This window comes from Callorhinus ursinus, unplaced genomic scaffold (genome assembly GCF_003265705.2).
Source record: "Callorhinus ursinus isolate GAN/ISIS: 27379988/994484 unplaced genomic scaffold, GSC_fseal_2.0 scaffold25, whole genome shotgun sequence".
NCBI classification, from domain to species: Eukaryota; Metazoa; Chordata; class Mammalia; order Carnivora; family Otariidae; genus Callorhinus; species Callorhinus ursinus.
Window position 1 is genome coordinate 32,743,307 of NW_027397087.1, and position 15,218 is coordinate 32,758,524.

General features: G+C 37.6%; 1 protein-coding gene across 3 annotated transcripts in view; it reads left to right on the top strand.

Annotated features, from left to right (window-relative positions):
* Positions 1-15,218, top strand: part of PIAS1 (protein inhibitor of activated STAT 1) — a 117,387-nt gene that overhangs the window by 12,774 nt on the left and 89,395 nt on the right. Inside the window, exon 1 of one of the 3 annotated variants that reach the window (XM_073877262.1) lies at positions 1,851-1,930. The exons of the other annotated variants lie outside the window; for them this stretch is intronic. The gene's annotated coding sequence lies outside the window, so the exon portion shown is untranslated. Of the gene's footprint in view, positions 1-1,850; positions 1,931-15,218 lie in introns of those variants that run through there. 3 annotated transcript variants of the gene reach the window in all.

A 15,218-nucleotide genomic window follows, 5' to 3' on the forward strand; every position in this document is an offset into this window, starting at 1 on the left:
ATGTAACTTAACTCTTTTGAAAAACTTACTATACGGGCGCCTGGGTGGGTTAGTCGTTAAGCGTCTGCCTTCGGCTCAGATCATGATCTCAGGGTCCTGGGATCGAGCCCCGCATCGGGTTCCCTGCTCGTCAGGAGGTCTGCTTCTCCCTCTCCCACTCCCCCTGCCTGTGTTCCCTCTCTTGCTGTGTCTCTCTCTCAAATAAATAAATAAATAAAATCTTTAAAAAAACAAAACTTACTGTAGTCTTTTGTTTTGAGATTTTTGTATCCCTCCTGTCCAAATGCCTTCCCCCACCTCCCTTCCTCCCTGACCCATGGTTTTAAAAAAGGATCCTTCATTTTTAGGTTGTTATTTTGCGAAGCTAAATTAACCAAAATCTATTAGGAGCAAAGGACTTTAAGTAAAGTTAAGGTTGAACTTTAATAATGATTTTTTTTTTTTTTTTTTTTAGATTTTATTTATTTGACAGAGAGACACAGCGAGAGAGGGAACACAAGCAGGGGGAGTTGGAGAGGGAGAAGCAGGCTCTCCGCTGCGCAGAGAGCCCCATGCGGGGCTTGATCCCAGGACCCCGAGATCATGACCTGAGCCGAAGGCAGATGCTTAATGACTGAGCCACCCAGGCGCCCCTGAACTTGAATAATGATCTTACAGAAAGCTAGCTTACTGTTAGAGCTTCAAGATATCTTAGGTTTTTAGAAAATTTTCTCTAAGGGCTCATTTTTTCTCTTGAATGAAACTAGACAATTTGAAGTATGGTAGAATTTTGAACAGTTAGAACAGACATTTTCTTTTGTATATACTTGCCTTTTGTAACATAACGATGAGTTCTTCATTGTACATGGTACAAAGTGCCATTTCATTCTTGAACCTTTACATGTGACCTATCTGGAGGTTTTAGGATTTTTATTCCTGGTGTGCTTAAACTTCATGATGAAATGCCTTAGTATGGGTATTTTTCAGGCATTGTGCTAAGGTACTTGATGGCATAGTTTGGAGACACATGTCCTTCACTTCTAGGGAATTGTTTTGTATTAATCCTTTAGTAATATTCTCCCTTTCATTTTGTTTTCTATTGTTAGAGGACTGGACCTGTGTCTTTCCTTTTTTTTTTTTTTTTTTAAATTTTATTTTTTCAAGTAGGCTCCATGCCCAGTGTGGAGCCCAGCATGGGGCTTTAAGTCGTGAGCCTGAGATCAAGACCTGAGCTGCAATCAAGAGTCACGTGTTTAACTGACTGAGCCACCCAGGCGCCCCTACTTTTTTTTTAACCAGTTGATTATTGTCTTTTGCTCTTTGTGCTTGTGACTTAACTTTTCTTTTTTCCTTTTTTCAATGTCATTTTGTTTCCTTTTAGGGAGGGAATATGGTAGGTGTTTGTGTATGATCATTGGTGGACATTGTAAACTCTGTGAAGCTCATAATATGAACTATGTTAATATATGGTAACCATTCTTAAATAGTTGCCAGTGTTGAATGAAGATTTATATTTAGTGATAGTAGAAATTGTGTTCTTTTTTGAGACGTCTAGATTGCTTTAAGAAAATACATACACAAAATAATATGTATAATTTTGAGGAATGTATAACTTATAGAAGACTAATAAAACATCAAACTTAATAGAGTATTCCAAAACTTTGAGGCCTTTTTTGGTGCACCCTCATCCTATTTCCTCCCTAGTTCCTTTTACATAATTTATATTAATAAGTTGCTTTTAAAATCAAAACTGGTGATGAAATATTAGTTATGTATATTATTTACTTGTAAGGTTGTTTTTAAGCTGTTGTCTCTAATTAAACCATTTAATTAAATATCATAGTCTTATAAATTTTCCAAATTTGATACAGCATTTGAAGAGGAGGATTCCATAGGTGGAGGTGAAGAAGAAGGTTTTGGAGACCTCATTTTGAAAACATGCATAGCTGTGGTAAATATATATGCCCATAGAATCTAGCAATTATGCCTATTGATGTTTGGGGAGGACAAAGGGGCTTAAGTTAATTGCCACAGTGATAGACACTTGGTTAAATCTTGAAAAGTGCTTAGATTTGTATGTGTTCATCCTGTAGTCCATGAAGAAGTTGAAATGGTGAGAAAAGTTTAGCTTTTTGTGGAAGCATAAACCATTAAAGTTTGTGTTACACGCAATATATTTTTTCCATTATTTTGTTTGATACATTTAAAAAGGTTTCATGTAAAGTAAAACATAATTATTCCTTTACTGGGCTATATACATTCTGTGCTAACCCTTGAAAACAAATAAGCACTCTCCCCTTGCCTTTCCTTTTCCTTGTTTCAAGTTTGGCCTATCCTATCCCAGTTGCTTAAGGCAAGGATCTCATTCCATCAGTATAAAAATGAAAGCTGCTTTACGTGCCAGATACTGTGTTAGATGCTCAGTCGTTATTTGGAAGTGAAATAGATTTGAGTCTTGGCCCTTGTGAAACATATTCTAGTATTCCAGTCAAGTACATGAAAATAGCTTGGTTCTCTTGCACCTTTCTATATCTGAATTTTTATAAAGCACTCATTTTTATAATTAGCAAAAAATGCTGTTTTTAAATTTTGGAAGTTTTTTTTTTAAGTTTATTTATTTTAGAGAGAGAGAGAGTGAGGGTATGAGCACGCGAGCATTGGGAGGGGGAGCAGGAGAGGGAGAGAAGCAAACTCTGTGGAGCTGGATATGGGCCCCCATCCCACAACCCTGAGATCATGACCTGAGCCCCTGAGATCATGATCTGAGTCGAAACCGAGAGTCAGAGGCTCAACCAGCTGAGCCACCCAGGCACCTCTGGAAGTTTTTGTTGTTGGTTTTTTTTTTAAGTAACATAATAATTTTGAATGCTTTGGTATAGAAAGTTTAATAGTCATTTGCTTTATGCATGCTTATTAAAGGTAGTTTTTGGAGGAAAGAAGTGTGGGAGAAGCAAGGAAAAGATTTAAGTAATTATTGTGGGAAGTTCGATTGCTGGCTTACTGGAAAATTTAGTGGGATGCCTTTGCCATTGAAATTGACAATTATGAATGTATAGTAACATCTGTTTGCCTGTGTGCATGCATTCTTCTGTCTGCCTGTGTTGTAAAGTTGGAACCAGTTGAGGGTGCCAGGCATAGAGGGGGAAGGGAATTTTGCAAAGGGAAATTTAATTATGGACTGTGGAATCTCTAAGCTGGATATAAGAGGGCAGATGGATAGAGAGTGATAGATATTTATGATGTTGAATAGTTGCAGTGGAGGTACATAAGCAAGAATAGGAGGTGGTAGTTGGAGGATTCAGTGTTTGAATTAGTGATTTTGGAAGTGGCGCAGGTTTTGGTAGAAAGGTCCAGGGTGTGGCTACAGGAGTGAGTGGCTGAGGGTGGAGAGTAATGATACAAAGTTAAGAAATATAGCCGAGGGTATTGGGTTGGAGTTTGGATAGTTGAGGCAGGTGCTGAAACCTTCAGTGAATGGCAGGGATATTGTTCTAGAGCTGCAGTGTCCAATACGGTAATGACTAGTCATATGTGGCTATTGAGCATTTGGAATGTGGCTGATCCAAATTGAGGTGTGCTGGAAGGTGGAAGTGCAAATATATAATGGATTTTGAGGACGTAGTGTGTTTGGGAATGAAAATATCTCATTAATAATTTTTATATTGATTACATGTTGGAATGATAATATTTTGGATATATTGGTTTAGGTAAAATATATTATTGATTTTACTTTTTTCTTTTGCTTTTGAAAAGTATAGTTAGGAGGTGCCTGGGTGGCTCAGTTAAGCATCTGCCTTCAGCTCAGGTCATGATCTCAGGGTCCTGGGATTGAGCCTTGCATTGGGCTCCCTGCCCAGCAGGCAGTCTGCTTCTCCCTCTCTCTGCTCATGCTTTCTCTTTCTCTCTCAAATAAATAAAATCTTAAAGAAAATCAAAGTATAGTTACTAGAAAATTTAAAATTACATGTGTAGCTTGAATTTGGAGCTTATATTATCTTTCTTTTGGGCAATGATTTTCTAGAAATAGTATGAACAGTAAGTAGTATGAGGATTAGAAGGGAAGATATCTGTAGGGGTTTCTGTAGAACCCAGTGTAAGAATCCTTTGGGAGAGGGAGTGGATTTTCATTGGTTCTCTAATGCTTTCTCTTCAGCTGTTTTTTGTGCTTAGAGTTCCCTTCTATTTAGCCTCTCCAGACCTACCTCAGCTCCCTTTGCCCCATACCTGACCTCAGGGAGTTTGCCTCATACATAGGGAGGAGAGAAATGTCTAGAACAACTATAATGGAGAGCAACATAAAAGAGTAACCATATGAATAGTTAACAATGTATTCATAAGGGGAAGAGGTCACTTCTGGTTAAGCTTATTTCAAACTGGGCCTTAAAGGAGAAGACTTTTGATAGTTGATCATAGGAAAGTTATTTCAAGCAGAGGGAACAACAATGAACAAAGGTAATGTGGAGAAAAAATACTGAGGTATATTTTATGGAACACCCAGTAAATTCATGTGTGGAGATACACAATAGGAGAGTAATGCAAATTCTGGGAAGTTGGGGATAGATTGTCACATTGAAATTATGAGTCTGAAACTGTAGTAAGTTCTATAAAGGAAAAGGACAGAATTCTGTAAGTACATGTAACAAGGAGACCTGACTTGGTTTGGGTGCTCAAGGAAGGCTTCCCTGTTTCTGAACCTTCTGAACTACAAAATCCCTCCACATACAAGTCTTGTCACGTCTTTCTTAATGTTATGTCTTTCTTTCCTTCCCAACTACCACCTTATTATTTCATTCTCATAGTATCATTTTGGTGTTAATCAACAATCTCTAAATTGGTCTCCTATCTTAATTTCCCTTTTCAGTTCACTTACTCTTCAGGCACATTGACTTTTTAATTATATGTCAGTTTCTTCCCCACCCCCTCCATTTCCTGCATTTTGAACAGTTCTTTGTAGGAGTAAGAACAAAATTCTTTAGCCATCCAAACTAAGTAATCTATTGTTTGGATACCAGTAACATACTGACTGGGCATTGGGCAGAATTATATAATGTCTTTATTTTAGGGAGGTAATGTGTGTATTTCTAATAGGTTTGCACTACCAGTATGGTTCATAATAATTAAGACGGATGTCAGATCATCATTACTCACATTTATTGACAATGAGCAAGACACAGTCTGTATAGACAGCTTATAGTTTGATAGAGAACAGACCAGTAAATAGGACTTACCTACGTATAACATAAGGGCTATATTGGGTTAATCTGTGGAGCATGTAGGAGGAGGGTAAATTTACTAATGTTGAGGGTGGACTGAAGAAAGTATCCCAAAGGTGATGACATCTAATTTGACACCTGAATGAGTTGAAGTTAGCTAGAAAAAGGTTGGGATGAGAGGGAAAAGAATTACTTGCTGAAAAAACAGCATGTATATACAAGTACCGGATGAGGGGGAGCTGGTAAAGGGGGTTAGTGGCAATGGCTGAGACTGGATCATGAAGTGTATTTTAGGCCATGCTAGGAAGTTTGGCCTCTATCCTGAGTGTAGTGGGTAATCATTGCAAGGTTTAAGCATGAGAATGACATGATCAGACTTGTATTTTAGGAAGATCACTAGTGTAGAGAATGACTTGGAGGGGATAATATTGGAGATCGGGAGAATAGAGATAGTGGTAGTCTGAATTAAAGTGGTAAATAGGGCTCTTCAGGGGACGGCATCCATAGGCATTCAGAATGGCCCGGCATTTGACATACCATTGCAGGCTGTCCTACAATAGCCTCTAACAAAACTAGGCTGGCCTGAACCCCTGGTAATAGAAATGTTTACCTTTCAAGCACCAAAATTCGCATTAGCGTATGCCTCGGTTGACGTAGAGGAGTTCATGCTGTGGGACCTAAAGTCCTTAAAAGGTTGTCTAAAAAAAACAGGCACCTGGATGGCTCAGTCGGTTACATGTCTGCCTTTGGCTCAGGTCATGATCCCAGAGTCCTGGGATCGAGCCCTGCAGTGGGCTCTCTGCTCAGTGGGGAGCCTGCTTCTCCCTCTCCCTCTGCCTGCCACTCTGCTTACTTGTGATCCCTTTCTCTCTGTATGTCAAATAAAATAAAATCTTATAAAAAATAAAAATAAAACAAAAAAACATTTCAGCAGAGTCTTTGGTGGGTCCATGTGTGCAAATTGTGTCTGCAACACGATCAAGTGGGCTTTCCTTATGGAGGAGCAGAAAATCATGGTGAAAGTATTGAAGACACAAGCACAGGGTCAGAAAGCCAAATTAAACAAAAAAACAAAAAAAGAAGCTTTTCTGAGCAATAAAAAAATCAAAAGGCAAAAGCGTCAAAAAAATAAAGTGATAACAGGGACTTAGACATTTTAAAGTAGTAGGATTGATACTACTTGGTAAATAGACATGAGTGAAGGAGAAGGTGGTGTAGAAGTTTCTGGCTTGGACAACTGGTTAGGTGGTTGGAAGGTTTGAGAGAAATTTGATGTATTAGGTTTGGACATGTTGAGTTGAGTACGTGTGGGACATAGACGAAGTGGATTTGGGAATTAACAGCTTAGAGATGAGATGGCATTTTGAAGTCATGAGATGGATGAGGTCATCCAGAAAGACTGGGCTGAGTGAAAACAGGGTCAAGAATAGAGAGGAATTCTCATAGTTAAGACCTGGAATAATTTTTTAAAATATCTTTTAAAACTTTAAACATCTTTTATGGACTGCTTTAATGTTTTTAAGATACTGCCTTTCCTTGCAATTTGATATAGTGGACTCTTTAAAATTTTGCAATTACAGATGTCTTTCACTGTCTACATCTGTTTGGTTCTTGAGTTCAGTTAGCAAGAATTTATTAGTCTAGAGTATTTTGAAAATATATGTAAGATTGCTAGTGGAGAATTCTTCAAGAAGTTTGGGAAAAGGGTTCGAGATTAATCATCATCTACATAACATTTTAACTGCATGCAGTAACATGGCCATGTTAATTTGACATTTGGTAAAGGTGGTTCACATGTTTTATAACTCATATTTAGTTTTGGAGTGTTAATTCTATGACTAGATAATTTATCGTCCATATTGGGGCACTTTTAAGTATGGAAGGGAGAAGCTTTTAATAATTTTGCTGGAACAACAAGCATAAAATGGAACTCCTGGACAACTTTTCTATATTTCTTCTTTTGTGAAGTGCTAAGAAATGAGATGGTAATAGATTAAACAATGATAATAAAGAAGGTTTTGTGGCTAAGTAAATTTGCAAAATGTTAAATGCAGCATTAACATTTCTGTTGGACTTCTTGGGACCTTTAATGTGTTCAGTGTGACTTGAGAAAGGAGGGCATGGTGGGGAATTGCAGAATCTTGAATTTCTTGAACTTATTTTGCCGTAGAACCCTATTTCTCTGAATATCCATTAACACTATGAACGTAGTTTGGAAAATGCTGATTTAGAATATCCTGTTATTTAAATTAAAGCTCTTTAACATGAAGCCCAATCAGATTGCATCTTAGTTATAAGTTTTATTTTGGGATTTTGATAGGTGATGTCTAGGCAGCTAACCATATTAAAATAAGTAAATTTTGGGGTGCCTCAGTTGGTTAAGTGTCCGACTTTTGATTTCACCTCAGGTCATGAACTCAGGGTCTTGAGATTGAGCCCCGCGTCAGGCTCTGAACTGGGCATGAGACCTGTTTAAGATTCTCTCTCTCCCCTCACCCCAAACCTTAGGCAAACTGTCACTGTAAGACCTGAACAACATTTTCCTGCAGCCTATTTTTTCTTTTTAATATTTCTCCGTAGTTTTTGAGAAGTCATTTCCAGGGCTTTTATTTTTTATTTTTTTAAAAGTTTATTTTATTTTTTATTTTTTTAAAAGTTTATTTATTTATATAATCTCTACACCCACCCTGGGGCTCGAACTCATGACCTCAAGATCAAAAGTCACATGCTCTTCTCACTGAGCCAGCCAGGCATCCCATTCCCAAGGCCTTTTTTAAAGATTTTATTTATTTGAGAGAGAGAAAGGAGTGGGGGGGCAGGGGCAGAGGGAGAGGGAGAAGAGCAGACTCCCCACGGAGCAGGAAGCCGGACGCTGGCTCTATCCCAGGACCCTGGGATCATGACCTGAGCCAAAGGTAGATACTTAACCCCCAGGCGCCCCCCCTACCAAGGCTTTTAGAAAATTTGTGTACATCTTTTCTAAGCTTATTTTTCTCTGAAAAGCAAGTCTATGAATCAGGATTGAAATATGATAGCTTTAATTATTTTTCTTGGGCATCCCAGACAGGGTGTATTGAATAATAACCTTAAGATTGGGGAATATTGGGGAAGATAGTCATCTATATCTTAAGTAGTTGAGCATTGCTATTTGTAACCTTAAACTTTATTGTTATCTGAAGGGGAATCTCTTATGATGTGCCACAGGGCTCTGTAGTCTTGACTCCCAAGTTTTAAGGATGACCAGTATGAATATTTCTGGTTTTGTAGGTGGCCCTGGGAAGAATATGTTAAATGACAGAATCAAAGGGAGTTAGTTCATCATCTCCTGGGCAGTTACCAAGTGTCATGTACTATACTTAGCATAGGTGATATGGAGATAAGTGCTTGTCCTTGAAAAGCTCAAAGTCTAGGGGAGGACATAGACCAGAAAATCAACAATTTATATTACCATATATGTGCTGAAGTGGAGGGTGGAGAGTGCAGTTCTTCAGAGGGGTTTTGAAAGGCTGGAATGATGAACTGGAAAAAAAAAAGTGAAGTTTAACAGAACTTAATACAAAGTTCTACTTTTAAATTTAAAAAGTTTGTATTAAAGCGTGAGGTTTAACCTAAAAGCAGTTCATATAAAAAAATCAATTAAAAATTTTAGTTAACTTCAAGCTTAGTATGAGCAACTATATGATGTGGATGCAACCCCCCTCATTGCTAAAACAAAAACATAACACATAACACATCCTTCCCCTTGCACAGGTAAAACAAACCAGTTAGCCTAAACTTTGAATGCCTTTATTTGGTTATATTGGTAGAAATACTGTGTTCATAATAAGAGAGGTGGTAATACTGCTATATTCAAGATTAGGCTGTTATCTGGATTATTTCAAGTACAGTGGACTGCTAAATGCTCCAAAGAAAAATGATCAGGGTGGGAAGGGGTCTAGAACCCAAGGCTGTTGAAGGAAAAGAGCCCTCTTAACACATTTAAAGAATAGACTGTGGAACACCAATAGGACAAAACTTTAGAACCATTGGGTGGAGTTAAAGGAAAGTTTTGATTCATAGAGCTTTTCAGTAAGGTAGGTCACTTTAAGATTAGGTTGTTTAGTCTTAGAAGAGTTTCAGCAGAGACTGGGAGACCATCAATTGAGGAGGTTACAGTAAAACTTCATATATTAGATGGAGAGTTGGACAAGAAGATTTCTAAACTTTTATTTGATGTTGTGATTCTCCTATTTCCAAAAACCATCATTTTCCAACTATCTAATAGTGTCTGTCATTGTCAGTACTCTGCAGCATTGTGTGGACTTTGGCATCTGACTTTTGAGTTGGACTGCATTACTTGCTAGCTCTGTAACCTTGTGTAGGTTACATCTGTTACTCTGAAATAGTCCCCTTGATAATTTCCCTCTAGGGCTTCACCTTAATCTCTTTTCGGGGATTCAGAAGGCTATGATTTAAAGACTTTTTGTTTAGTTACAGAGTGCGTTTTTCCCCCCTCACTTTTTGTTTTGTTCGTACTTGTCTTTTCTTTCTTTTAAGCTTCTTAACTTTCTCTGAGAGTATACTGTTTCTTTCATAGCTTCTTGTCTTGTCTGAAACTTAAATTAGATGAGATAGTATCTCCCAGTTGCACATGCAGTGTTTTGCTTGTTTATGGTTGGGGGAGTTTGGAAGAGAATCCTCAATCTTTTATAATTTGATAGAATTAAAATTTCTTCAAGCCCTGCTTATTATTTTTTTAAATGCTAGATTTTATTTGAAAAGCGAATGATGATTGTTCTCATGATCATGTACGGTACTAATTGTGAAAAGAGGCACCGGTAGCTAGGATATTGCATGTGACTGGCAGTTTTTCTTGGTCCTGTCTCCTCTGTGTTGACTGTCACATTTCCTTATTCCCTTATATGTAGATAAATAATTCTTGTTGCTTATATTTTAGCTAGAAATCTTACTAATCTTTTTTTTTTCATCTGTCCTACAGGTAGCTACTTGGATAGCCTTAAACACTATTTTTAACACATTTTCACTGCCCCCAAATATGCTTGTTTACTCTGTGTAGTCTAAATTCCGTATGTCATTTAGTGCTCCCTGTTCCAGTGTAACAAATACTCTGCTTTAGCTGAGATTTGTGTTAAGACACTTCTCTTGGTTAGTGTTTATGAGCTTAGGCTCTGGAGTCAGGTTGGGTTTGAGCTCTGTCTCCATCACTTATTTAGTGTTTGACTTCAGGTTTAGCGTCAGTTTTCTTATCCATGCAGTGGGAATAATAATGGTCTGTCTCTTGAGTTCATGTGAGGGTTAAATAAGTTAATCATGTTTACTATAATTAGTAAATATGGTTGGCATATTGTAAGCATGTAACATATATTAGGTTTATCATTATTTTCATTCTGTCAGCCCAGGTAAATGACACTTAAAGTTTTGATTGAAAACATTACTAACCTAGATTCACTGACTTTACAGATTGTTTAATATTTCCTTAACTATGGAAGGGTAGAAGAATGAGAAGAAAGATTTCATTTAATAGAGTTATAACATTATAGAATTTTGAAATTTTAAGGAGCCTTTGAGAACCTCTAGTGAATCTCTCATTTTTTGATGTGAGAAAACAGACCCTCTGAAAGATTGCGATTCAGTAAATTAGTGGTCAAGTTGGTACTGGAATCCAAATTCTATGTGTGCTGGTACCATATTATATTATACATGTACCTAGCACATAGTAGGTGTTCAGTAACTTTTGAGAATTGAGTTAAAATAATGATTATGTATGTCTGTCTCTGAAGACTAGCTTCTTTCTATGTGTTCATTGTTCCTGTATTCCCTTTTTCTTCATACTCGTTTAGGGGCTGTGCACAGATCCAGAAAACATTTATTGAACATCTGTGTGCAGAATAGCCTTTTACTTAAATACAAGTCATATTTTCCTACCTCTGCATAAGAAATTTGGCAGTGTGTTAGAATCTTACACTCTAAACTTTGTTTTTCATTAGAAAAAATATTTTATCCAAATTTTAAAATGTTCTGAGTTAGGTTTGTTATTTTTAATATCCAAGTTGTCATCTGGAAGGAGCCTTTTGAAGGACACATCCATATGTTTCATGAAATGTGGTGGTACCTAAATGGGTATGATGTTTAAATCATCTGTCAGAAGTTAAAGCCGTGGTACACTAATTTAACAGTACTAGGTTTATACTCTGCTTAAAGGAGAGTGAGATCTCTATATTTTGTTATTATGTGCAACTAAATGCAGCTGGTAGGATGGAATAGAGACCAGGAGAAGACAGAGAAGATCAACTAGAGGACTAGGCTCTAGAGGTCACTTTTCAGTTATCTTATATTGAGAAATAGGTTGAACAAGATTATGGAGATAACCAACTTGACTTGCTCCTTTAGTAGAAACTGTCTAACTAGGTTTTCTGGTTGAACTGGGCATTGTTGACAAATTACTAATCTAACAGCTGCTTATTAACTATTTCAAATGGAGAGGATTAGAAATGATGCAGAAGTCATTTTCATTTGATGAAGCATCTGACTTTAAAAATAATAAAATATTTTTGTTGTACTGTACAGGCTTTAATGTATGCCATTATAGAACTTTTGATGATTGCTCTTGTGGATAGAAAGCAAAAGTATAAATGAAATATTAAATGCCTAATTTGTCTATGTTCAGAATTCATTTTGGTTTACTATTGGTTATAAATTGATACCAGATAAAGATTCATAATATAAAGTCTGCTTTATTATGATTAATCCTCTAAACTACTGAAGTGGGGTGTGTGAATGAAAGTAATTATGTTGCTCAACAGGAAGTACCTAATTCTTATTCACAATTTAGGTATGACCTTTAATAATGTAAGGTCATAACTAAAGAACAGTAATACTGGCACTTTTTATTTAGTTGCAAAAAGCACTCTGTCTGTAGTACTTGTTGATATTGCTTGAATATTGTCTGTATTTATCTTTCTCAGAATGTGGTCCCTGCCCCTGTTTTTGGCATAGTTGTTCTCATTCACACACACACACACACACGCATGCACGCACTTGTGCGTGCGCGTGCGTGTGTGTGTAAAATTTTACATATCTGAAAAGGGAACTAAGTTGAAATGTCTTCTTTTTGAATGGTGGGGACCTCCCCCTCCTTTCTCCCCATTATCCTGAGAACACTGGAAGCCAGTCATACTGCCAAAGCAGAACATTGGAGGATTCCTCTGTCAAAAGTGATTAGATAAAAGGAAAAAAGGAATCCTCAAAACAGCCAGATTCCTGCCTGATCATCCTAGAATGAAGTACCCCAATCTGCTCACTCACACAGATCATTTGATCATGTTTTTAGTATCTTATTCTTAAATATAAATGTACACCCAGCGATCCCCTGTCATTTGAGGAAAACATTAGGAGTAAAAGGCAGAGACCAAAGCAGATAGTGAAAAAGAACCCAGAGGTTACAGAGACCATGCAGACAGCAAAAGAAAACAATAACAACGCCAAGTACCCAATTTATTAATATCGTCAGAGAGAAAACAAGATACTCCGTTCATGAAAACTAAGAGCAAGATGTAGGGGAAAAAGAAAAGAAAAAAGGCATGTAACAAACAGAACAGAGCTCATGGGAATGAAAATTTTAATAGAAGCGTTAGAAGATCAAGTTAAGGAAATCTCTCAGAAAATAGAGCTAAATGCAAGAGATGTAAAATGCAAGAAAAAAAAAAGAAAATAGAGTAAAGGAAAATTGGAGAATCGGTCTAAGAAGGCCAGTACCTAAATAATAGGCACACAAGAAATGTACATCTCTAAATTTAAAAGACAGCAATTACCAGTTCATACAATTAAAGCAGAAACAAAGCCCCACAGAAAAACCAACCCAACCCCAAGATGCAACACTGTAAAATTGCAGAGCACATAGAAAGAAGCTTTTGTTTTTTTTTTTAAAGATTTTATTTATGTGAGAGAGAGCGTGAGCAGAGGGAGAAGGAGAAGCAGACTCCCTGCAGAGTGCAGAGCCTGACGCAGGGCTGGATCCCAGAACCCTGAGATCATGACCTGAGCCCACGTCAGATGCTTCACTGACTGAGCCACCCAGGCGCCCCAAGAAGCTTCTATATAAGATAAGCTTCCTTAAGGGGATGTACAGGCTACTGTGAAGCATTGGGGATCAGGATGATGCTAGGCTTCTTAACAGCAACACTGGAAGCCAGAAGACAGTGAGGAAAGGCTGTTAAAATTCTGACAGAACATGCTTTCCTGTCTAGAATTAAAATACTGAGCCAAACTCAGTTATTAAGTATCGGTAAATGAATATATTTTTGGACAATGCAAAGAATAAAAAACTGTAGCTTCCATTTCCTTGTTAGGAAGCTAATGGAGGAAATACTCTACTAAAAAGAGAAAACTAAGAGGAAAAAATGAGATCAGTGAAATGGGATCCAATATGGAAGAAGGACAGGAAATTACAAAGATAGGTTGAAGGGAAATTCTATGACCATGGTTGTGTACCAGGTCTAGAGAGCAAGCAGTCCAAATTGGAACCTGATAGAGGGCTACAGAAGGCATGTATTTAAGAAAGAAATGAAAACAGTTTTACCTGATGTATTTGAATATGTTGAAAGTTACACTTTTTTTTTTTTTAAGATTTTATTTATTTGACAGAGAGAGGGGGGCACAAGCAGGGGGAGCAGCAGAGGGAGAGAGGGAAGCAGGCTCTCTGCTGAGCAGGGAGCCCGATGTGGGGCTCCATCCCAGGACCCTGGGACCATGACCTGAGCCAAAGGCAGATGCTTAACTGACTGAGCCACCCAGGGGTCCCGAAAGTTACACTTTTATCAGTTTGCAGATGAATTAGTAGTTACCTAGAAAACAAAGCAAATGCACAAATGGTGCAGTTATTAACTAAGGAAAGCCAAGGTTCTACAGAAACGGAAGAGTAATCATAATGTACTTTGGCTCAAATGCGTATATTATTTACTGCTGTAGTAATGTAAACAACAACTGATTCAACTGAAAATTGTGATGGGAATATGGGGGTAGAGATGTCATGGAGCTAAACCATTATTGTTTATAATAAGTCAGTTTTTTCCTAGAAGGAAAAATTTGAAGAACACACAGACCTGCTGTATAGAATATAGTGAAAAATGCCAGAAGGAATAGCCAAAAGACTTGAAAGAGGTTGCCTCAGGGATGTGAAAAGTAGGGGCGGGGCAAGGGACATCTGTTTTCTCGTCACACTATTTGACTTTTTAAACTGTGTGCATATCTGCTTGATTGAAAAAAATTTATTTTAAAAAGATGCCCCTCACAGAATGCTTTCTGTACAGCGTATATACATCTCTCAGGCTCTGAATTTCCTAGGGTTCTGACAATTCTATCATTTGGGGATGTAGAGTCAGCAGAATGCTATTTGGGGAGGTAATGACTTCTAGTAGTAGCAGTGGTTGATGTTATCCTTAGTTATAAATATTCATTTTCTTGTAGTGCTAACAAATGGAGATTTTTAAACACATGACAGATTAAAATATATTGCATTTCAACATCTCAGATGTAAGTGTTTAGTTTTCCTCTGTGTTGTCAACACTTTGCATTGTGAATTGACTGCTCCATGCTTCTCTGAAGCTTTTCGGTTGAGTGATGCGTCAGATGTTTGTGTTTCCCGCCCCCTTTTATTTAGTTTTTAAAAATACTGTGTGCTTATTACAGTCCTTAAGAGTATGCAGCAGCTGCTCCAATAATAGTGGTGGATAGTACCCCATCTTTCACTAAACCTGATTTTAAGGTGCAGTGGTTAATTTGAATCCAGATGCATTCTTTTATCTGAACCACCAATTTTTTTAAAGCCAAAATATTGAAGCTTGAAATGGAGATTGAGTGTTAAATCAATTAGTCTTTTAAAAGGTTTTCTCTTTCGGGCGCCTGGGTGGCTCAGATGGTTAAGCGTCTGCCTTCAGCTCAGGTCATGATCCCAGGGTCCTGGGATCGAGTCCCGCATCGGGCTCCCTGCTCAGCGGGAAGCCTGCTTCTCCCTCTGCCTCTCTCTCT